Raw genomic sequence first — 8,822 nt, 5'->3', positions numbered from 1 at the left:
GGAGCTTGCAGTGAGCCGAGATGGCACCACTCCACTCCAGCCTGGGCGACAGAGCAAGACTCCATCTCAAAAAAAAAGGAGGAGCAGGAGCTGAATTATTGAATGGACAAATGTGTTGACTTTTAAAATAAAAATTTACAATTTAAAAAATGTATGTTCATTGTGAAACCTTCAATACAGAAAATGTTGAAGAAAAAGAAAACTTTATTGCAGCGAGGTTGTCAGTTATCACTTTGGTATATATCCTTCCAAGTATATATGTTTGACCCTCACAGAGTACTGTATGGAGATTTTTCATGATTTTTAGTTGTGGAAGTGATAGAATTATTTCCAAACATGTCATCATAGAGCTCTTGACATTCTTTTTTCATGTAGCAAAACATCTTTTTTAATATGTATGGGATCTGCTTCATCATTTTAAATGCCTTCATAGAGCTCTAATAGCACTGTGCCATACTTATTTTAGCCAGCCTCCTACTGTTGGACTTTCAGGTTCTTCCCAATTTGCCATTATAAACACCATCACAGTGAATGTATTTATGTATAGATCTTTCATACATTTTGCTGATTATTTCCTTAGGATATACTCTTGAATATAGCATTGTTGAATCAAATGTATGCAGTTTACCTCGACAGCATTTATTTAGCGTTTATTCAGCTGGGATTACAGATGATCAGGTTGGCGAGACAAGGCTTACACATCAGAGGTGTGTGGTTTCTATGGAAATATGCCCAATCAGTGACGTAAGTGAGCCTGCAGGCTGCTCAGAGAAAACTTAATGGAAGCTATGGAACTTGAGCCAGGCATCAAACCCTGGTTGAAATTTAGATAGGCTGGGTTGCGGGAGGAGGCCAGGAGAGAATGTCCCTTGTAGGAAGGCATGTTCTGAAGGTGGCCATGGGACCATCAGCCCTTAAAGTAATCTCAGTCTTCCCAGCCTTTGGCCACCTGCTGTACCTTAGTCCGTCTGCCATCATTACTGCCTGAAAGACCTGAATATTCCTACCTTGTATAGGTGTCAAGAAAACTCACACCTGATAAAAGGGCAAGTAGAGGGAGGTCACAGGTCGCTTAAGGGTACTTTGTAACTTAAAGGAGAGACAAGTAGATCAGTCAAATTGGGGGATTCCTGTTGAGGCAGACATAATGGAAGAAACAAGAGAGAACTTAAAATAGTAATAAAACTTTGAAGCCTCTAGAAGAAAAATAGGAGAACTTTCAAACTCAGGGTAGGCATAGATTTGGACAGAGCACAAAAAGCACTTCGTTTTAGTTTGCTACTGCTGCCATGACACATTACCACAAATTTAGCAGGTTAAAGCAATACAAATATGTGATCTTACAGTTCCCTTAGATTAGAAATCCAGTGTGCTCACTGGGTCTTTGCGTAGAGTCTCACAACACCAAAATCCGCCTTAGCAGGGCTGGATTTATTTAGAAGGCCTCAGGGCCTGTTCCTATCTATTTCCTTGCTCATTCACGTCGTTGGCGGAATTCAGTTGCTAGTGGTTTTAAATTTTAGGACCCCAGCTTTTGGCTAGCTGTCAGTTAAGGCCCGCTCCCAGCTCATAGAGGCCACTCACATTCCTCTTGTGGGCTTATAGCCCTCTTCCTCCATCTTCAAAGCTGGCAGTGGCAGGTCTAGTGGCCCTCCATGCTTTGAATCTCTCCTGCCTCTTCTTCCGTTGTTATATCTTTATGATTCACCCTAAGGCCTTCGTCTTCTACTTTTAAGGGCCTCTGTGATAGATTGAGCCCATCCGCATGATCCATCTGAAGATCCCGTAATCACATCTGTAAAGTCTCTTTTGCCATGTAATGTCATGGATTCGTAGTTTCTGAGGATTAGGACATAGATACTTTGTGTCGGGGAGGGGCTTCTCTGCCTACCACTCCCTAAAATTTAAAAGGGATACATTGAATTTCATCAAAATAAGAAACTGCTGTCCATAAGAGACATCACTAAGAAAATGAATAGATGAACCACAGACTGGAAAAAAATATTCACAACACATATACTTCACAAAGGACAAATAAATAGTGAAAAAGTAACCAACCCAATTGTTAAAATGAGCAAAAGACTTGAGCAGACGCTAGACAAAATAAGTTATACAAATGAACAATAAACAATAAAATGATGCTTAACGTCGTTAGTTGTCATGTAACCGTAAATTAAAACACATCCATTAGAATGGGTAAAATTAACAACAACAACACAAACACTAACTGTACCCAACTGGAACTTTTGTATATTGCTGGTGGGAGTGGAAAATGATACAAACACATTGGAAAACAGTTTCTCGTAAAGTTAAATAGATTTCAGTCATTTGTAATTATGCAGAAGAAATGAAAAAGTGTTCACAAAAAGACATGAACAACAACATTTATGTCACCTTTATTTAATAGTTCAAAGCTGAAAACAACCCAAATGTCTATTAACAGTAGAATGAATAAATTGTACAGTGGAATATGACTCTTTTTTTAAAAAAGAATGAATTATCAATACATGTAACAACATAGATGAGTCTCAAAAACATTCCGTTTGTATGAAATTCAAGAACAGACAAAAGAATAGTGATGGAAATCAGAAAATGATTGCAAAACTAGGAGATTTGTATAAGAGGAAACTTTCTAGTCTAATGAAAAAGTTGTACCATCTTGTTTCGATGGTGCTTACATGGGTGTTTATGATTGTCAAAACTCATTGATCAGAAAAACCTAAGCTCTTTGTATTTTATTGTATCCAATAAATAATGAAGGTTCATGAAGATATATGAGAAGATATTACAGAGAATGAAAATTAATTTTTGGAAATAAAAATCAGTTTACTAATTTTAAACCACTAGTTGACATTTAAAAAATAAAATAAGAATGATGAGGGCAGATATGGCAGAGTGAAGACTTCCAAAAATCTTCTCTTCCATAAAGGCAATGAGTGTACAAAAATGGTCAAAATTGTTTCAGAACTCTGAAAATTAACGGAGGCCTACAGTACTCTGGGGAGCATTTATTTAAGAAAAATGGTGTATTCGTCTGTTCTTGCAGTGCTATAAAGAAATACCTGAGGCTGAGTAATTTATAAAGAAAAGAGGTTTCTTTTCTCTTATGAGGCTTATGGTTCTGCAGGCTGTTCAAGCATGGCACCAGTGGCTTCTCAGCTTCTGCTGAGCCCTCAGGGATCTTTTATTTACGGCAGAAGGAAAAGCAAGAGCGAGCATCTTACATGGTGAGAGAGGGAGGAGGTGCCACACACTTTTAAACAACCAGGTCTCACGTAAACTCAGAGCTAAAACTCACTCATCACCAAGGGGATGGCGCTAAGCCGTTCATGAGGGATTTGTCCCCCATGATCCAAACACCTTCCACCAGGCCCGACCTCCAACATTGGGGATTACATTTCAACATGAGATTTGGAGGGGACAGAACATCCAAATAATATCAAATGGCTTCTTAGTTAGAACAGAGAGCTTTATGATGTTTTAACTTGCCCCGTTATCGTCCTCTCCCTAGCTCCAGGTAGCCTTGAAAGCCAGCATCTCTGATGTTATAGTGAAAATCAATAGCCTAAAGGTCACTGAAGGGGACAGAATGGGGTTGGAGATCCTACAAAAAGCCCCTTTCTTAGAGAGTTGTCATTATTTGTCCTGTCTGGCAGTTCCCTGGAAAACCCCACATCCCGTACCTGCCTTTATTTGGCTTAACTCAGAATCAGTGGGAACAGTTTTTTCCCTGAGAATGTTTGTCAAAAACAATCACTGCCTACAGCTGCCTGAGGTAGTGATAACAGTTGGAGCAAACAAAAAGCTAAGCAAAAAAACCTTAAAAGGGGAAGCTGGGGAATGAGATATTCACAGGGAGATTTGAAAAGCTCTTTCATATTCCTGGGAACCTCAAAGGCCTGTGAAGGGCTGTGCACATGTCCAGAGCTGTGTGCATACTCGGGAGACTTGAGAAGGCACTAAGCAAGTACCTGAGATTGACCCTGAGGTTCTATGCAAGCAGCACATGAAGTCTAAGACAGAGTTATAAACTGACTGCCTGAACGATGAAAATGCACCCCAGTATACACACAGGGACTGTTAGCTAAAGCTACAGCAAAGGTCTGTGATTCTGGTATTTACAGAAACATCTGTCCAACCATTATCTGACTACTAACCTAATGAAGCAGTCACTTCAATGGCCACACATGACAAAGAGTATTACTTTACAGAATTCAATCAGAAAAGGCACTGAAGAAACAGCCACACAAAAGAGCAGCAACAACAAAGCCTGGGGAAGGGGGAGAATCTAATTCCAGAGATCCCACATTGTATTATTTAAAATGTGTAGTTGCCAACAAGAAGTTATGAGACATTGCAGATAACAAAGTATGGCTCATACACAGAGGGAAAAAAACCCATACAGTCGGTAGAAACCATCCATAGGAAGCACAAATGTTGAACTTAGTAGACAAAGATTTGTAAATCAGCTATTTTAAGTATGTTGAGATAACTGAAGGAGACTATGTCCAAAGAACTGAGGAAAGTGTGAGAACAATGTCTCACCAAATAGAGACTTGAAGAGATAGAGACTATAAAGATATCTAAATAGAAATTCTGGAGTTCAAAATTATAATAACTGAAATGAAAAATTCATTAAGAGAAGCTCAACTGTAGACTTGAGAAGGCAGAAGAAAGAATCAGCAAACCTGAAGACAGGTCAATTGAGGTTATCCAGTCTGAGGAACAGAAAGGAAAAAAGAATGAAGAAAAATGAACAGAGCCTCAGATACCTGTGGGACACAATCAAGTGCACCAATATATGTATAATAGGAGTACCAGAAGAAGAGTAAATCGAGAAGGGGGAAGATGAAAATGTTTCAATAAATAATGACCAAAAACTTCCCATATTTGATAGAAAACATGAATCTACATATCCAGGAAGCCCAATGAACTCCGTGTAGGATAAACTCAAAGAGATCCACACTTGATACATCATACTCAAACCACTGAAAGCTGAAGACAGAATCTTTAAAGCAGCAAGAAAGAAGTGATCTATCGTGTATAAGGGATCATCAATAAGAGTAACAGCTAATTTCTTATTAGAAACCATGGAGGTCAGGAAGGTGATGGGATGACGTATTCAAACTGCTGAAAGAAAAAGACAACCAAGAATTTTCTATTCATCAAAAATGTCCTTCATAAATGAATAAGCCATATGTGGTATGTTTGTACAATTGAATGTTACTCATCAATGAAAAGGAACGAAGTACGGATATTTGCTAGAGTATGGATAAACCTTTATAATATTCTAATTGAAGAAGCCAGATACAAAAGCCACCTATTGTGTGATTCCACTTATATGAAATGTCTGGAATAGACAAATCTATATAGATAGAAAGTAGATTAGTGGTTTCATGGGGGACCAGTGAATGGGGTAATGGGTTTGGTTTGTTGTTGTTTTTGGGTTGATGAGAATGTTAAGATGTTAAGGAATTTGTGGTGATGGTTGCACAACTCTGAATGCCTTTAAAAACCACAGAATTGGGCCGGGTGTGTAGCTCATGCCTGTAATCCCAGCACTTTGGGAGGCCAAGGCAGGCGGATCACAAGGTCAGGAGATCGAGAGCATCCTGGCTAATATGGTGAAACCCCATCTCTACTAAAATTATAAAAAATTAGCCGGGCGTGGTGGCAGGCACCTGTAGTCCCTGCTACTCGGGAGGCTGAGGCAGGAGAATGGCGTGAACCCGGGAGGCGGAGCTTGCAGTAAGCTGAGATCACGCCACCGCATTCCAGCCTGGGCGACAGAGTGAGACTCCATCTCAAAACAAAACAAAACAAAACAAAACAGAGAATTGTGTACTTTAAGAGGGTGAACTTTATGATACGTAAGTCATATCTTAAAAGAAACGTAGTAAAAATCAAAGCAACACTGCTGAAAACTGTTACAAATCTGTGAAGGTGAATGAAGGAACCATCTCACAGTTCAAGGAAAAAATATCAAGAAAGAGATTGTTGGTGAAGAGATATGACAGATTTGGGAGTTCTGGTATTTGATCAATAGGAGACCTAGAAGCAGAGAGCCGGAAAGAGGAGTAGCAGCGAGCCAGAAGCAACAGAAGAATTCTTTCCAGAGGGAAGAATGGACTTAAGACTCAAGAATATTCCAACTGCCAGGCATCTCCTTGTGAGACTAACACATTCTAAGGAGAAAGAAAATCTTTTTCTAGATAAATAACAAACAAAAATCAAATCTACCATTAAGGACAACTAGAAAAAATGAAAAAAAATCTGAACTATCTGGTCCATGCGACCAGAGAACTGATAGGACTGTAAAGAATCTGAGAGCAGAGGCCCACTTATTCCTTTGAGGGCTTACAGTGGTTCCCAAGAGGAAGGCCAAGAGGTCCAGAGGCTGCGCAGTGCTTTAGACAGTGTCTCAGTGCAGAAGTGACAGGGATTGCTTTCTAGGGTCTGTTAGGGGAAGGATACTTGACGAAACCCCTCTCACTTTGATCTAGAATCCAGAAGGCTAAATCTAAACCTCTAGAGTAAGGGGAACCAGAAGCAGGTGTTCATAGGGACTACAGGTTCATTAAGTTACTGCAAGTAAATGAAAACATTTCAGAGTGCTAGTCCTCCCTAGAACCTTGCAGAAGTAGTTACAAATCTCTGGAGAAAGACAGCACCATCCTAGGCCTCAAATCACTTCTACAAGCAATTCTTGTAGTATTCAGCATAAAATCATGATTTCTCGGAAACATGAGGAAATGAGAAATATGAACAGAAACAGTAAGCATAGAAATAGACCCAAAGGGGCCGTATATATTAGAGTTAAGAGACAAACACTAAAATAACCGTTATTGACTATATGTCTTAGTTAATAGGGACTGCTACAACAGAATATTGTAGACTGGGTGGCTTGAAAAATAGAAATTTATTGCTCACAGTTCTAGAACCTGGGAAGTGCAAGATTAAGATGCTAGGATATCTGTTGTCTGATGAGGGCCAGCTTCCTGGTTTGCAGATGGACGTAGTCTTGCTGTGTTCTCACATGGCAGAGAGCAGAGCAGAGGGAGCAAGCTCTTGTGTCTCTTCTTTTAAAGGCACTAATCCCATTCATGAAGAGTCTACCCTCGTGACCTAATCACCTCTGAAAGGCCCCACCCCTAATACCATCACATTGGGATATAAGATTTCAACACATAAGTTTTGATGTTTGTGTCAGAGGACAGACCTACTTAAAGAAACTTTAGGGGGACACAAACTTTCAGTCATAACACTATGGTAAAGAAGAAAAAAGACGACATTGAACATTTTCAGAGAACTAGAAGCCATGAAAAGAACCACATACATATTTTAGAATTCAAAGAAAAATTTCAAGAAGAAAATTTACAAAATGAAGCCAGAGCCATAAAAATAATGGAAAAAAAGCTCAGAGGAGAGTAAAAACAGCATAGTGAGAGGTCTCACATTGCGTTTATTCTGTATCTTTAAGAAGCAACACAGAAAAGGGTCCGAAGCAGTATTTATAGGTGAGCATTTCTCCCAAACGAATACAACAGTTTCACCAAATAAATACAAACAAACGTACCTCGGCACATCAAATGCAACAATTCACCGAATAAATACAAACAAACGTACCTCGGCACATCATAATGAAACTGCTGAAAGCTGCAGTCAGTGGGAAAATTATAAAAACTGCCACAAAACACAATCTTAAAGTAGCAACAACTAGACCAACAGCTGGCTTCGTAACAGAAAACACAGAGGCCTAGAGACAATATATTTAAAGGGCTTAGAGAAAATAACTGCTTAGAGAACATTTCCTTCAAGAAGTAAGGTGGAATACAGACATTTTTTAAACCTTGAAAGCTGAAAGCATGCCAGCACCACACTTACAGAATAAACAATGCTAAGAGGTGTTCCTCAGTAGAAGGCCGATGATTCCAGATGGGCGCTCACCAATAGAGAAAGCACTGAAAATTCCAAGACATGAGATTTGGGGTCAACATCTGGGTTATAGCTGCACGAATAGCAACTATAGAAAAACATGCACACACACACAAATGTGTGTGCTAACAAAAGAGAGAGCTGGTATGGCAATCTTAATGTCAGAAGAAGTGTAATTAGACCCCGGAAGAGTAGATCGAGCTGTGAACGGTGGTTGGTTAGGTCACCACAGGTCCTTTCAAAGGACGGAGATAGCCAGTCACTTACTCCAAATGAGCAAAGACATCTTCCCAACTAAACTCTCCTCAGAGCATGTCAAGCTATTGCTCTCCCCCACCCTTCCAGAGTCATAGCTCTTCCTTCCCTCTTTGTATTTTTCTGTCTTTTAATCTCTCCTTTTTTCTCCCTGTTCTTTCTTTCATTTTTACCAGTGTCTTCCTTCATCCCATCACTCCTCCTCTCCCTGAATTTTCTGTGCATTTGTCTCATCTGTTGTGGACACAATAATATATTTTTAAATAGGAGTTCGTATGTTTTTTCTATTTTATTTTAAAATTGCAATAAAATGTACACAAAATGTATTATTTTAACCATTTTTAAGTATACAGTTCGGTGGCGTTAAGTATAGTCATGTATCACTTAATGGTGAGGATACATTCTGTCAAATGTGTCATTAGGCGATGTTGTCCTTTTGTGAACATGACAGAGTGTACCAACAGGATCCCAGATGGTGCAGCTTCCTAGGCTCCTAGGTATAGCCTGTCACTCCTAGCCTGTTAGACTATGTTCATGGTGTAGCCTGTTACTCCTAGCCTGTTATTATGTCCATGGTATAGCCTGTTACTCCTAGCCTGTCATTATGTCCATGGTATAGCCTGTTACTCCTA

The 8,822-nt window shown here is 39.5% G+C and overlaps 1 protein-coding gene across 1 annotated transcript in view; it reads left to right on the top strand.

Annotated features, from left to right (window-relative positions):
* INPP4A (inositol polyphosphate-4-phosphatase, type I, 107kDa) overlaps positions 1-8,822 on the top strand; it is a 72,554-nt gene that overhangs the window by 7,791 nt on the left and 55,941 nt on the right. The gene's annotated exons all lie outside the window — the stretch shown is intronic.

This window comes from Mandrillus leucophaeus, unplaced genomic scaffold, assembly GCF_000951045.1.
Source record: "Mandrillus leucophaeus isolate KB7577 unplaced genomic scaffold, Mleu.le_1.0 Scaffold9, whole genome shotgun sequence".
NCBI classification, from domain to species: domain Eukaryota; kingdom Metazoa; phylum Chordata; class Mammalia; order Primates; family Cercopithecidae; genus Mandrillus; species Mandrillus leucophaeus.
The sequence above is the reverse complement of the archived record's forward strand: the minus strand, read 5'-3'. Positions and strand labels throughout refer to the sequence as shown.